This window comes from Panthera leo, chromosome A3, assembly GCF_018350215.1.
Source record: "Panthera leo isolate Ple1 chromosome A3, P.leo_Ple1_pat1.1, whole genome shotgun sequence".
Taxonomy (NCBI): Eukaryota; Metazoa; Chordata; class Mammalia; order Carnivora; family Felidae; genus Panthera; species Panthera leo.
Window position 1 is genome coordinate 82102458 of NC_056681.1, and position 14889 is coordinate 82117346.

General features: G+C 39.3%; 1 protein-coding gene across 5 annotated transcripts in view; it reads right to left on the reverse strand.

The window, feature by feature from the left end:
- The window catches only part of SERTAD2 (SERTA domain containing 2), a 115665-nt gene that overhangs the window by 39991 nt on the left and 60785 nt on the right, over positions 1–14889 (reverse strand). For 2 of the 5 annotated variants that reach the window (XM_042932459.1, XM_042932456.1), the window contains exon 2: positions 10364–10467. The exons of 2 other annotated variants lie outside the window; for them this stretch is intronic. The gene's annotated coding sequence lies outside the window, so the exon portion shown is untranslated. Of the gene's footprint in view, positions 1–10363; positions 12792–14889 lie in introns of those variants that run through there. One more of the 5 variants, XM_042932457.1, reaches the window with a different exon arrangement.

Here is a 14889-nt window from a genome sequence, read left to right on the forward strand (position 1 = left end):
GGGCCTGGAGCCTGCTTCTGATTCTGTGTCTCCCTCTCTCTCTGCCCCTCCCCTGCTCACGCCCTATCTCTCCCTCTCTCAAAAATAAACAAACATTAAAAAAACAATTTAAAGAGAATAATTGACCTAGGAATGCCCACCTCTGAACTTCCAAGGGAAATAATAAATGATTTATGGGTATATTTATAACTCTGTAGGTGAGATCCAAGGACCACAGGCCAGTGAATCACCTAGGGACTAGTTTAACCCCACATCCCTGGACCCCACCCACCTCTGCTAAAATATTATCTCTGTGAGAGAGGCTTAAGAATCTGCATTTTAGGGGTCCCTGGGTGACTCAGTCAGTTAGGCGTCTGACTTCGGCTTAGGTCATGATTTCACGATTCATGAGTTTGAGCCCTGCGTCAGGCTCTCTGCTCTCAGCACTGAGTCCACTTCAGATCCTCTGTCCTCCTCTCTCTGCCCCTCCCCCATGTGTGCTGTCTCTCTTAAAATACATAAACTTAAAAAAGAAAAGAATCTGCATTTTATACTTCTCACAGTGGTATTGGTTTCCTTTTGCTGCTGTAACAAATTACTATAGACTTAGTAGCTCAAAGCAACGCAAATGACAGTCCTGAGGTCTAAAATTGTAGTGTTGACAGGGCTGTATTCCTTCTGGAGGCTTCAAGGGAGAATCTGTCTTCTTGTCTCTTCCAGTTTCTAGAGGCCACCTGCACTCCTTGGCTCGTGGTCCCTTCTTCCATTTTCAAAACACATCATTCCAACCTCTGCTTCTGTCGCCTCATCTCCTTCTTCTGCCCTTGACCTCCTTGCTCCCTCTTACAAGGACTCTTGGGATTACAGGGAGCCCGGCCAAACAATCCAGGATAACCTCCCCATCTCAAGATCCTTAATTTAACCTTATCTGCGAAGTTTCTTTTACCAAGTAAAGTAACTGTGGGGCTTGGGGGGTCGGATGGATGAAGGGCACTATTCTGACCACACTTCAGTTGATTATTGAACCATTAAAAATCATAGGTTTAAGCCACTGTTTGTTGGCTTTTCTGTAACCTGCACATGAAAGCATCCTAGTAAATCACTTACTGGTCATAAAAACTTAACCCAGTGGTCCTCGATGGGAGCAGAGGTGGGGCATGGAGGATGGATAAAAGGGTCGGGGAAAGCTAGGCACATTAGAATTGTTTGGAATCTTTTTCCAAAATAATATATGCCTGAGTCCTGCCCCAGACCTACAGAACCGAGCTATCCAGGTACAAGCACGAGGCACATGCGGGTGAATAAACCTCCTTGGGAGACACACCTGGCACCCCTGGCTAAAACCACTGAGTAAGCTCCAACTATGCCTTAGTTTTCTTATTGTAAAGTCTGAAAATAATGTATGTCCTGCCTATCTCCCATGGTCATATGAAGATCAAGCAAGGCAATGTATGTGGGAGCAATTTATAGTTGGTAACGAGTTATATAAGTATGATTGATAATTATTAGACGAAACTGATAAACAGACTGCAAATGATGGTAGCGGCAAGACAATTCGTCCAGAGACATTCCAGGTACTTGGAACTAACAAAGTAAGCAAAAATCAATCTTTGAGAAAAAATAAGAAATCACAAAGCTCATGCATTATCATGTATTTCCCGAGTGTCTATTTAATCTTAAAGATGATTTTAATTTTTTTCCCTTCAAACCACAGATTATAAACAGAAATTAGGGGGGAAAATGGATTGGACATGATACTAGCCAAAAGAAAAAAAAAGACAACTAACAATTTGAAAGAGGAGGAGGAATTAAAATGTTGATACTGTAATTCAGGGGCGCCTGGATGGCTCAGTTGGTTGGGCATGCGACTCCTGGTTTCCACTAAGGTCATGATCTCACGGTTCATGGGATCGAGCCCCGCGTGAGGCTCTGTGCTATCAGCACGGAGCCTGCTTGGGATTCTCTCTCCCCTTCTCTCTCTGCCCCTTCCCCGCTTGCGCATGCTCTCTCTCTCAAAATAAAGAAATAAGATGTTAAAGAAAAAAAAGAGAATTCAAAAAATTGAGTGACGTGGGATTATTCAAAGTCGTGGCAAAGAGCACCATGCCCCTCCCTCACCAGCCCTGCCCAAAGGACTCTGTTCCAACAGAATGCCTTAGCAAACTAAATGATCCTGAATCGTGAATAAAAGCTACTACTATGCTCAATGCTCTCTGTGGGAAAAATGTAATTACAAGAACAATAATGGTATAGGGAAAGATTTTTATCAAACAAGCTCACATGAAACAAATTTGGGTGCTTAAAGAGAAACTTCAAACATCTACAGAATGCTCATGTATAGAATGCCTGTGTGCTGTATAAAGTGCATCACTGTACAAACCATAGCTGTTATAAATCTATACATAAGTTCTGCTGATGTGAATTAGTCATCACGCATCATAAGAGCTCAATACATCTGTATGGTTTGAGAGACCAAAACTGACATTGTCCCCTTCATGGATGAAGGATGGCATTAGATCAGGCCATCTGCTGGCTATAGAGTAGACAGTAAGGATACCCCAGCTTTAAATCTGTACACTTATTTACAGATTATAAAGCATGTTGGCATCACCATCTTATTTGCTCCTCTCCCCCTAAAACCCCAAAAGCCAGCTACTACTATTGTGTTTTACATTTGAGGAACTGAGGTTCAGAGAAAACTTTCTCAAGATGCCACAATGACTGGGGCTCCTGGGTGACTTAGTCTGTTAAACATGCAACTCTTGATTTCAGCTCAGATCATGGTCTCATGGTTCATGAGATAGAGACCTGCGATGGGCGCTGCTCTGACAATGCAGAGCCTCCTTGGGATTCTCTCTCTTCCTCCCTCTCTGCCCCCCCTCCACTCTGTCTCTCTCAAAATAAATAAATAAAGATTAAAAAATAGGGGCGGGGCACCTGGGTGGCTCAGTCGGTTAAGCGGCCGACTTCGGCCCAGGTCATGATCTCGCGGTCTGTGAGTTCGAGCCCCGCGTCGGGCTCTGTGCTGACAGCTCAGGGCCTGGAGCCTGTTTCACATTCTGTGTCTCCCTCTCTCTGACCCTCCCCCGTTCATACTTTGTCTCTCTCTGTCTCAAAAATAAATAAATGTTAAAAAAAAAATTTTTTTTTAAATAAAAAATAGGGGCGTTTGGGTGGCTCAGTCAGTTAAGCGTCCAGCTTCGGCTCAGGTCATGATCTCACCTTTTGTGAGTTCGAGTCCCGTGTCGGGCTCTGTGCTGACACCTCAGAGCCTGGAGCCTGTTTCGGATTCTGTGTCTCCCTCTCTCTCTGCTCCTCCCCAGTTCGTGCTCTTTCTCTCTCTCTCTCTCTCTCAAAAGTAAACAAACATTTAAAAAAATTTTTAAATAAAAAAAGATAATAATACTAATAAAAGACCGCACAATGACCAAGCAATAAAGCCCAGACTGGAATCCAGATCTGATTCAAAATCCAATTTTCATTTTCAAATTTACTATTATAAATAGCACTTCACTTAACCTGAATTTCTAAAAACAAACTCACATGGGCACTTCAAGTGTGGTGATCCACCTATCTACTTAGAAAGCAGCACGAATCAGAAAAATTTTAGTATCTTTTTAAATATATATACATTATCTCTTTCTTTTTAATATATACACACACACACTGGCTAAGCTTCTATAAACAGCTCTAGCTCAGAGTGAAATTTTATGACTGAACCTCAAACACTTAAATAAATAGAAAATGCTGAGATGGTCTAAGCTAGTAAACAAAATCATTAGCTCTAAAAACAAAAAGCTCAAAATGTACCAGTTTCACAAGTATTTGCTTGCTCTAAGAAATGCTGCAGTTATTCCGATGGTGTATTTTACTCTTATTTATATTTCTAGTGGACTACTATGTTTCCATGCAATTTCAACCCACATACGTCGATGACACATGCAGAGCTTAAAATGCCATGATTCATCAAGGCTGCCACAGTCATGCAGTTCGGTGACATACCGGCTGGATGTGAAGCTGTGCTCTGCGTAACATATGCACATGCTCTCCTGCCCCCGCGGCACAGCGTTTGTAACCCCAGCAGAGCATATCTGTCTACCTCTGACCCACCCTCCCACTCGAGGGAGAGACAAACCGTGAAACTGAAGTGAATAAAAAAGGATTATACAAAGGCACCCTTAGTCAGAAGTCACTTTTTCCACGTTAACAATAGAAAAGTCTTTACTACGACTTAGGCCACTTGTGCCATTACCTTTTGGTTCTTTGCAGAAAAACGAAAGGACACAGTACAGACTATTTAGAGATTATTTCCCATGTAATTAAGCAAACTGTAGTCAACATCTTCTCACGTGCCTAACAACACGAACTCTGGAGTCAAAAAGCCCCGGGACAGACAGGGTTTCAAGTTCCAGCTTGACCACGTGTTGGCTATCTGACCTTCGGCAACTTGCTTAAGCCTCAGTTTTCTCAGCTGTAAAAAGGGGATAGAGCCAGGACCTGAGGCAGGTGTTACTGTGAGGGTTCAGTGAGATTTATGTATGTAAAGAAGTTAGCACAGCCCCCTGAAAATGATACACAAAGGTCTTTGTTTTTAATAATTACTTAAGTTCAGCACCGCGCTAGTAGTCGCTGGTGTTGGAAGCAGGGCTAACTTTGCTCATTCCCAGTAGGCCTAGTCTTCGCTGCTATGATGAATCTCATGTATGGGGTTGGGACACACATTACAGCACACTAGACATTAGATGGAGCCCTGCAAACTTAAGGCATCAGGCCAGACTGAAGTGTAAGAAAAAGGCATCTTTACTGAATAAATCTCATCATCTGACCTCTACCTCTGTACCTGTAGTTCCATATAAAACCACTTTTTTTCTTTGCCTAACATTTACTGCCTATCCACTGTGCGAGGCCCTAGTCTACATTTTAGAGAAGATTCTCTCACAAATATTTGAGAGAATGTCAGATGTCTGAATTGTTATTTGTAATTCCATCCTTCTTATTCCTTCGATTTAATTATATTCTGATGTGATAATGTGTACATAACAAATTATAACAAAGACTGAGAAAAATCAGCTACTTTCTACAATGGCTTTAAAATATAAGTAACAGGAGCAACCAGCATGCCTCTTCCTACTTTCATTGCTATAACTGAGCTACAATGCTTTCTTATTCCACCTAAAAAAAAGTGCCAGTAATGTCTGGCAAGTGAACCCAAAGAAACAGAGAATGAACACCAAAAATGTAGAAAGCTTGAACACCTCATTAGAAATAAATGTACTCCTTGTTCTTTAATATCCACTATACCTCTGAGTAGCTGAATCTCCAACCTCTTGCATTGCTCTGAAAAATATTGGTGCTCATCTCCATTGGCTCAAACTTCTACCCCTAGGTTGGTGGGTTATGAGCTTGAATGGTATAGCAGGATTTACATTTGCCTGTGAGTGAAGAAATACTAACAAGGGTGCCTGGGTGCCTCAGTTGGTTGAGTGTCCAACTCTTAATTTCGACTCAGATCATGATTGTGGTTCGTGAGTTCAGGCCCCATGTCAGGTTCTGTGCTGGCAGTGTGGAAGTCTGCTTGAGATTCTCCCTCCCTCTTTCTCTGCCCCTCCCTGTTCACTCTCTCTCAAAATAAAAACAATTTTTAAAAATAAATTAAAAAAAAAAAAGAAATACTAACAGTGGTTGAAATAACAAAGAGTTTATTTTTTTCCCACAAAATTAAAAGTGTGGGGTTAGGCAGTCCAGGACTGGAAGGATGGGTCAAATGTAACCTTCCACCTCATGGTCCTCAGAGTCACATGAAGGCTGCTACCTACCAGCTATTTCATCCACATTCCAGATAAGAGGAAAGTCAAAAGTCTTGTCTTCATGAGGTTTTGTCTTTTTATCCAAGAAGGGATATCCTCCCTGAGGAAGGGGGAAGAATCTGGTTTCCAGAGTTGCTACAATATTAGACTCAAATGTCCAGTGTTCAACAAAAAGAAATTACAAGGCATTAAACAAAACAGAAGAGGAAAGTATGGCCCATTGAAAGGGAAAAAATAAATCAATGGAAAATGTCCTTGAAAAAGACCTACTAGAGATATACTAGACAAAGATTTTAAAACAACTATTTTCAAGACACTCAATGAACTAAAGGAAAATGTGAAGACAGTCAAGAAAATGATGTGTGAAACAAAATGAAAATATCAATAAAGAGATAGAAAACCTTTAAAAAAAACTAAAAAGAAGCTCTGCAGCTGAAAAGCACAATAACTGAAATGAAAATTTCACTAGAAGTATTCAATGGTAGATTTGAGCAGAAGAAAGAATCAGCAAATTTGAAGATACGACACTGGGAATTATTGAGTCTGAGGAACAGAAAGAATAAAATTGAAGAAAAGCAAGCAGAGCCCAAGGGAGCTGTGGGACAAGTGAAGCAATAAACTCATCATGGGATCTCAGAAGAAGAGAGGAAGGGGTAGAGAGAATATTTGAAGAAATAATGCTGAAAACTCCAAAATGTGATGAAAGACATGAATATAAACATCCAAAAAGCTCACCTAACTCCAAAGTTGATGAACTCAAAGAGATCCACACTGAGGCATATTATAATAAAACTTTCAAAAGACAAAGGGTGAATCTTGAAGGCAGGAAGAAAGAAGTCAATTGTCATGTACAAGGGAATCCTCAATCAGGTTATCAGTACATTTCTCATCAGAAACTCTGTAGGCCACCAGACAGTTAGCCAATATATTCCAAGTTCTAAAAGAATGAAACTGTCAACCAAGAATCCTACATCTCACAATACTGTCCTTCAAAAGGGAGGAGAAAGTCAGACATTTCCAAATAAATACAAGCAGAGGGAGTTCATGACAACTAGGCCTATCCTGCAAGAAATGTTCTCAGGAACCCAGCAAGGTTAAAGGAAAAGACTCTAAACAGAAACTTAAAGACATCTGAGGAAATAAAGATCTCAATAAAGGTAAATACAAGGACAATGATAAAAAACAGTATTATTGCAAAACTGGTTTTTAACTGCACTTTTTATTTTCAATATGATTCAAGACACAAATAGATTTAAAGAAAAAAAATTATTAGTGGTAAAGCTAGTATTACTGTAACTTTGGTTTGTACTCCAAATCTGTTTTTTTCTGCAATTTAAGAGACTACTGCATAACATCAACAACCAAAAGGGGTTGGGATGGAGCTACAAATGAGCAGAGTTTTTGTATGTTATTGAAGTTGGGTTGGTATAAATTCAAATTAGAGTGTTACAACTTTAGGATGTTAAACGTAATCCCTATGGTAACTACAAGGAAAGTAGCTATAGAATATACACAAAAAGAAATGAAAGAACTTTAAACATTTCACTATTAACAATTGTCTCAGCACAAAAGAAGACATTAATATAGGACATGAGAGACAAAAACAGCTATTAAGTCATAGAGAAAACTAATACCACAATGGCAGAAGTCCCTCCTTATCAGTAATCACTTTAAATCAGTTGCATTTCTATACATAACAATGAACAATCTGAAATAGAAAAGCAATTCAATTTACAATAGCATCAAAAAGAATAAAACACTTAGAAATTAATTAAGGAGGTGAAACACACATACAATGGAAACTAGAAAACATTGCTAAAGAAATTAAAGAGAACATAAATAAGTGGAAATACATCTCATGTTCATGGATTGGAAGACAATATGGTTAAAATGTCAATACTACCCAAAAGACCTACAGATTCAATGCAATCCCTATCAAAATCCCAAAGCTGTTTTTTTTGCAGAAATAGAAAAACCATCATAAAATTCATATGGAATCTCAAGGGACTTGGAATACTGAAAGCAATCTTGAAAAAGAAGGACAAACTTAGAGGACCTATACTTCCTGATTTCAAATTTTACTACAAAGTGACAGTAATCAAAACTGTGGTATTGGCACAAAGACAGACATACAGATGAGTGGAACAGAACAGAGAGCCCAGATACAAACCCTCACCTATATGGATAAATGACTTTTGACAGGGGTGCTAAGACCCTTTGGTAGGAAAGGATAGTCTTTTCAACAAATGGTGTTGGGAAAACCAGATATCCACATGCAAAGGAATGAAGCTAGACCCTTACCCTAACACCATATACAAAAATCAGCTCAAAATGGATGAAGTACCTAAATGTAAGACCTCAAACATAACTCTCAAGATGAAAACATATGACAGAAGCCTCATGACATTGAATTACGCATTGATTTATTGGCTATAACACCAAAGGCACCAGTAACAAAAGAAAAAATAGACAAATTAGACTTTAAGAAAATTTACAAATTTTGTGCATCAAAAAACACTGTCAACAGGGGTGCCTGGGTGGTGCAGTCAGTTAAACATCTGACTCCTGATCTGAGCTCAGGTCATGATATCACAGTTCCTGAGTTCGAGCCCCACATCAGGCTCTGCTGATGGTACAGAGCCTGCTTGGGATTCTGTCTCTCCTTCTCTCTGTTCCTCCCCTGCTTGTTCATTCCCTGTCTCTCTCTCTCTCTCAAAATAAATAAATAAAAACTTAAAATAAAATCCACTGTCAAAAGAGTAAAAGGGCAAGCCACAGAATGGGAAAAAATATTTGCAAATCATATACCTGATAAGGGATTAATATCCATAATATATAAAGAACTCCTAAAAGTCAGCAACAACAAAAACAACCACCTGATTCAAAAATGGGCAAAGGATTTGCTTTGTTTTGCTTTGTTTGTTTTTAAAAATTTTTTAATGTTTATTTATTTTTGAGAGAGACAGACAGAGCATGAGCAGGGGAGGGGCAGAGAGAGAGGGAAGGAGACACAGAATCCAAAGCAGGTTCCAGCCTCCGAGCTGTCAGCACAGAGCCTGATGCAGTGCTTGAACTCACAACCATGAGATCATGACCTGAGCCAAAGTCGGATGTTTAACCAACTGAGCCACCCAGGCGCCCCAAAATGGGCAAAAGATTTGAAGACATTACTCCAGAGAAGAAGTATGAATGACCAGCAAGCACAAGAAAAGATGCTCAACATCACTAATCATTAGAGTAATCCAAATCCAAACTACAATGAGATATTATCTTACACCCGTTAGGAGGGCTACTATCAAAAAACCAGAAAACAACAAGTGCTGACAAGGATATGGAGAAACTGGAACCCTTGGGCATCATTGGTGGGAATGTAAAATGGGTACAGCCATTGTGGAAAACAGTATGGCAGTTCTTCAAAAAATTAAAAATAGAATTACCATACGACCCAACAATTTCTTCACTTCTGGTATATACCAAAAAAGAATCAAGAGCAGGGTCTTGGAGAGATATCTGTACACCCAAGTTCGCAGCAGCATTATTCACAGTAGCTAAAATGTGGAAGCAACCCAAATGCTCATCAATAGATGAATGGACACGGGAAATGTGGTATACACATATAATAGAATATTGTTCAGCCTTAAGAAGGCTGAAGTTCCTGAAAGAAATTCTGCAATATGCTACAACATGAATGAACCTCATGCATGGATGAAGACATTATGCTAAGTGAAATAAGCCCATCACAAAAAGACAAATACTACATGATTCCACTTATTTGAACAAGTACTTAGGGTAGTCAAAAGCAAAGACAGAAAGTGGCTACCAGGGGCTGGAGGTAGGGGAGAATAGGAAGTTATTGTTTAATGGGTATGAAGTTTCAGTTTTACAAGATGATAAGAGTTCTGGGAATGGATGGTGGTGATGACTGTACAACAGTGTATATGTATGTAATACCCCTGAACAGTGTACTTAAAAATGGCTAAGTTCAATGCTATGTTATATGTATTTTACCAACAAAACCAAAATGAAAACCACCACCACCACCACGGAAACAGAATGAAGTAACAGGGGGAATAGATATAACATTGATAATTAACAAAATTTGCCATAAGTGGTAAAAGACTAGGCTTAAATTTATGATTTCGTTGAGGGGGAAAAAAAGAATTAAAGTGTCAATGATTATTAACAATTGAAACAGCTTTGTATTGGTCAGTAATCACCACAATGGCATCTTGGACTTATTCATATAACCCTTTTCCCTGAGGAACTCCATATGTTTCCTACATATATTAACTTTTCTCACAAGGTTAAATGAGACATTTTCCAGAGGATATTTGCATAAAGTAAAGGAAAGAAATACAGAATATAGAACCTCCGAATGAACCCTGGGCCAAGTACTATGCTAAATGTGTAACATACGTGCCTCATTTTCTCCTCCCAGAGACCCTATGAGGGGGATTCGGAAAGGTTAGGTAAGCTTTATTTACAGGCCGTCATGAGAAATGCAAACTGAGTCTTGTCAGGTTCACTAAACCTGAGTGTGCTGAACCGAAGAGACTCTTCATTAACCCAGTACTCACCCGTTTTCAAAGAGGTTTGCAAGAGCAGGCCTTGTGAGCAGTATGTACAGTGAAACAAACAAAAAGGTCTCAATACTGAGGTCCACATGGTGAAGTCGTCAGTGCTAGACCAGTAGAAGAAGGGAGAGAAAAAGGAGGGAAGGAAGCAAGAGAGAGGCAGAGCTTTGGTCACTAGGAAATAACTCCCAAAGACTTACAGGAACTAAAACCACGTCACCTAGGGTATTATTCCCTTTAATTCAAATATCAGTTCACAGATGGGTAGCTTTAACTCAAGGAAATTCAACTTTAAAGAACATGTATGCAACATACTTAAGGCCAGAATATATTCAAACTTGGTAGGATATCATATAGCCATTAGTTAACATTAGAATGTGCTCCTGAATATACAGAGTTTCTAACTCAATCTGAGCTTATTTCTAGGTCTTTAACCATTCTGTAGACATCCCCCCCAAAAAGTGGTGTCACAACATTATTACTAAGCAAAACACTAAAAATACCAAAACACAATGGATGCTATTCTTATTTGAGCACATATACAACTCCCATTGTTATTAAGAGAGCCAAGCACACACTCATTTGGAGGAAAAAAAAAGAAATACCGTGTAATGCCTCAGAGTTATTATAAGTGATGCATTAGCTTCCTACGACTCAATAAAAAAAGCAGAGACTGGTTAAATTTACAGTTTTCAAATATGTACATGTCCAATCAAATTATTTATTTTGTGTTAATTTTAACTTAAAAAATTACTCCACATGAAATGGTTGCATCACTGATAGATTAGATCATAACACTCTTTTCAGAAAAGCAAAGATAAGTTTAGTAAGTTTAAATAATATACTAAATAAAGGTTCCCTTTCACATCTGAGAAAACATGTGAGTTAAAATCAAGTATGGGGACTTCTGGAGTCAGTTTCATAATTACTTATGACCCCACAAGCAGTTAGAGCAAAAATTCTTTATAGGAATTGTTTTTTTTTTAATTCACAATTATGTGGCTGCGTACATAATCACCACTAGCTATGCAGATCATAAGGTCTGAAAAGCAAATAGGTACACTCTCTGGATTTTGAGACCTTGGTCTTTCTTTGAAGAATGGGTGTGGTAGTGGTGGGGGAGGGAGCCCTTAAAGCTGGAAGAGGCCTGGGAAGCTCACCCAAGACTTTGATTTGAAAAAGACAGATAAACCAACATTGGGTCCACTTACTGCCTGGTTGCAACAGTGGATGTATTTCTTTTACCGCAGCGTGTGTGTGGAGGGGGCTGACGTGATTTTTAATCGGATATTACCAAAATGAGTTTACAACACTTTTTGTTTTTCAACTATTTTTTTTTTTTTTTTTTTTTTTTAACTAAAACATCTTTCCCCCCAATGGACAAAGACTTGGGCCCTCTAATGGCTTCGTACGAGTTGGCTTTTAAGACCTGGAAACTGATTGGGTGATAGTTAATCTCCAAGATTAAAATCACTTAGTGAATATTGTATTGTTCCACTGTTCTCACTGTCATTTTGGCATTTGGGGCCTCGCTCTGCTGCTTCTGCTGGCGCACTTACCAGCTAATGAAACCTAGCCCAGGAGCAGCTGCCTGAATCTATGTCAAACTGCATCTGGCACCCATCTATCTTCCAGCCATCTAAATTCACCTCTGAAATCATACAAAAGCAGCGCAGAGCTCCCTGCAGCCACACCAGCACACCAGTCTTTGTTTCATCCAGACTGTAAAGCAATTTTAGACCTTTTGTTTTTTTAATTTGCCACATATTTTAGAGCGGCAGCTTTTGAAAGGAATGACGGAAAAGTTGTTTTTGTTTTTTCGTTTTTTTGTTTGTTTTTTTTTTTAAATCATGAGACTATCAAGTCTTAAAAATATCCTGTTAAAATTTGGTAGACCATCATTAGCACAGTTTTGGCTGAAACAGTACATTTAGGGGCTTGCCAGTAGAGACACACTGGTGCCGACAGATCCCAGACAAGGAGGCGAGTCTGCTTAAAATTCTTGAGTTGTCACGGTTATTAAATATGCTGTGCCACAAAACCTTCCAGTACTCAAGGTTTGCTCCGTATCGGCTCTGCTAAATTATCAAAAATGCTGGTTTTAGCAGGAAAATACTTAACATGTGAACTCAAGGAACATTATTTTCAAGGGTCATTGTACGAGAAACGTTTTCCTGAATGAATATATATTTAACACATATGGAATACATTTATTTAATAGATATAAAATGTAAATATTTTACAGATGAACCTTTTTCCAAAAATAGTAATTAGTTGGATCAATCTCAAACAATTGACTCTTCTCCTGCCCTCCTGATGATAATGACCTTTATAAAAGAATACTATTTTCTTCAACTTCAATGGCTAAGGCTTGTGCCATTAAAAAGGAGTGTAACAGGGGCACCTGGGTGGCTCAGTTGGTTGGGCTTCCGACTTCAGCTCAGGTCATGATCTCGCTTTTCTTGAGTTCGAGCCCCTCTGTGCTGACAGCTCAGCCTGGAGCCTGCTTCGGATTCTGTGTCTCCCTCTCTCTCCCCCCAGCTTATGCAATGTCTCTCTGTCTCTGTCTCTCAGAAATAAACATTAAAAAAAAAAAAGAGTGTAACAAAAAAAGAAGAAGAAGAAGGGAAAGGGGGGAGAGAGAGAGAGAAAGAAAAGAAAAAGAGAAAGAAAGAAAAAAGTGTAACAAACATGTACTAAAGGATCTACAAGGAAAGCCAATCTCAGATGATGCCTCAAGCAAGCTTAGCTCTTAGGTTAGAAATAAGTGAAAAAATGGTGGGTTGTTTTTTTTTTTTTTTGCTCATTCATTGATTTTATTCAAATATATATGTTCGAAGCATACATATATATATATAACCAATTTCTCTTTAGACAGTATTCTGTCTGCATCCTATACTTTCTTTTTATTATGCATTTACCGTTCCAAACTTTTTGGGTGTACAGTTCATTGGCATTAATATTGTACATTCATATTGTTGTACAATGTACAACATTCATATTGTTGTACAACCATCACCTCTTATCTGTTTCCAGAAATTTTTAAAATAATCTCAAACAGAAAGTCTGTACTTACTAAACAATAACACTCCATTCCTTCCTGCCCCCAGCCTCTGATAACCTCTATTCTACATTCTGTCTTTATGAGTTTGACATTTTAGGTGCCTTATGTAAGTGGAGTCATGCAATATTTGCTCGTTTGTACCTGCCTTATTTCACTTAGTATGTTTTCCAGGTTCACCTATATATATGTTGTTGCATGTATTAGAATTTCATTTCTTTTTAAGGCTAAATAATATTCTGTTCTATGTATATACCACATCTTGCTTAACCAGTCATCTGTCAGCAGGCATTTCAGTAGCTTCTACCTTTGGCTACTGTGAGTAATGCTGCTCTGAACATTGGCATACTAGGATGCGAGTTCCTGCTTTCAAGTCTTTTGGGTATGCCCTAGAAATGGAATTACTGGATCATATGGTAATTCTATAACCTTTTGAGAAACTGAAGAGTAGCTTTTTAAAACAAAGCTCCTAAAACTTAAATTTGTCCTTGTAATGAGTCATACATCAGTTTCACAACTAAAATTCTTCCTCTCTCTAGTGAGGAGGTTACCGGTTCCCTCCATGTTACTAAACTAATGGTCATCCTCAGTCCTTTTCTTACTTGACTTGCACAGCTGATCGGCCGATCACTCCCTCCTCCTCCAGGAAACGCCTTGTCCACTTGGCCCCCAGGATCCCACCCTCTTGGTCCTGCTCTGTCACTGGCCACACCATCTCAGCCTCTCTCAGCTGGTTCTTCTCCCTCTCCCTGACCTCTACAGGGTTCCTGGGGTTCAGTGTTTGGAATTCTTCACTATACACCTTCCTGGAGGTCTCATCTAGTTTCATGGCTTTAAATACCATATAAATGCTGGCAACTTGCAAACATAAATGTCCAGTGTGTATACTTCTCCTCTGAGCTCCAGACTGGAATACCCAACTGCCCATTCAACGTCTCCACTTAGATGTCTCAAATTCAACATGCACTCCTCAACTTCCTCCCAAAGCTGCCCCTCACCACTCCCCACCCCCCCCCGCCCCAGATTTCTCTAGTTCAGTTATTGGCAACACCATTTGTCAAGTCTTCTGCTCCAAAACCTTGGAGTCATCACTGATTCCTCTTTCCTTCATACCCCACATCCAATCTGTCAGCAAATCCTGTTGGCTCTGTCTTCAAAATCTAAATACAAACGGATAATTTCTCATATTTCGATTGCCACCACCCCAGTCCACTTTTTGCCCTAAAGTACTGAGATAGCTTCTGAAGTACTCTTGCTTTTACCCTGTTCCTCTACTGTCTATTCTCAATACAGCAGCCAGAATGACCCTTCTGAAAATGTTAAGTCAGGTTGTGTCGCTGCTCCACTCAAAATCCTCCAGTACCTCCCCATTTCACTTGAAGTAGGACCCAAAGACTTCACAACATCCTAAAGCACTCTCTATGCTCTGCATTCTCATTGTTTCTCTAATTCATTACCAAACCACTCT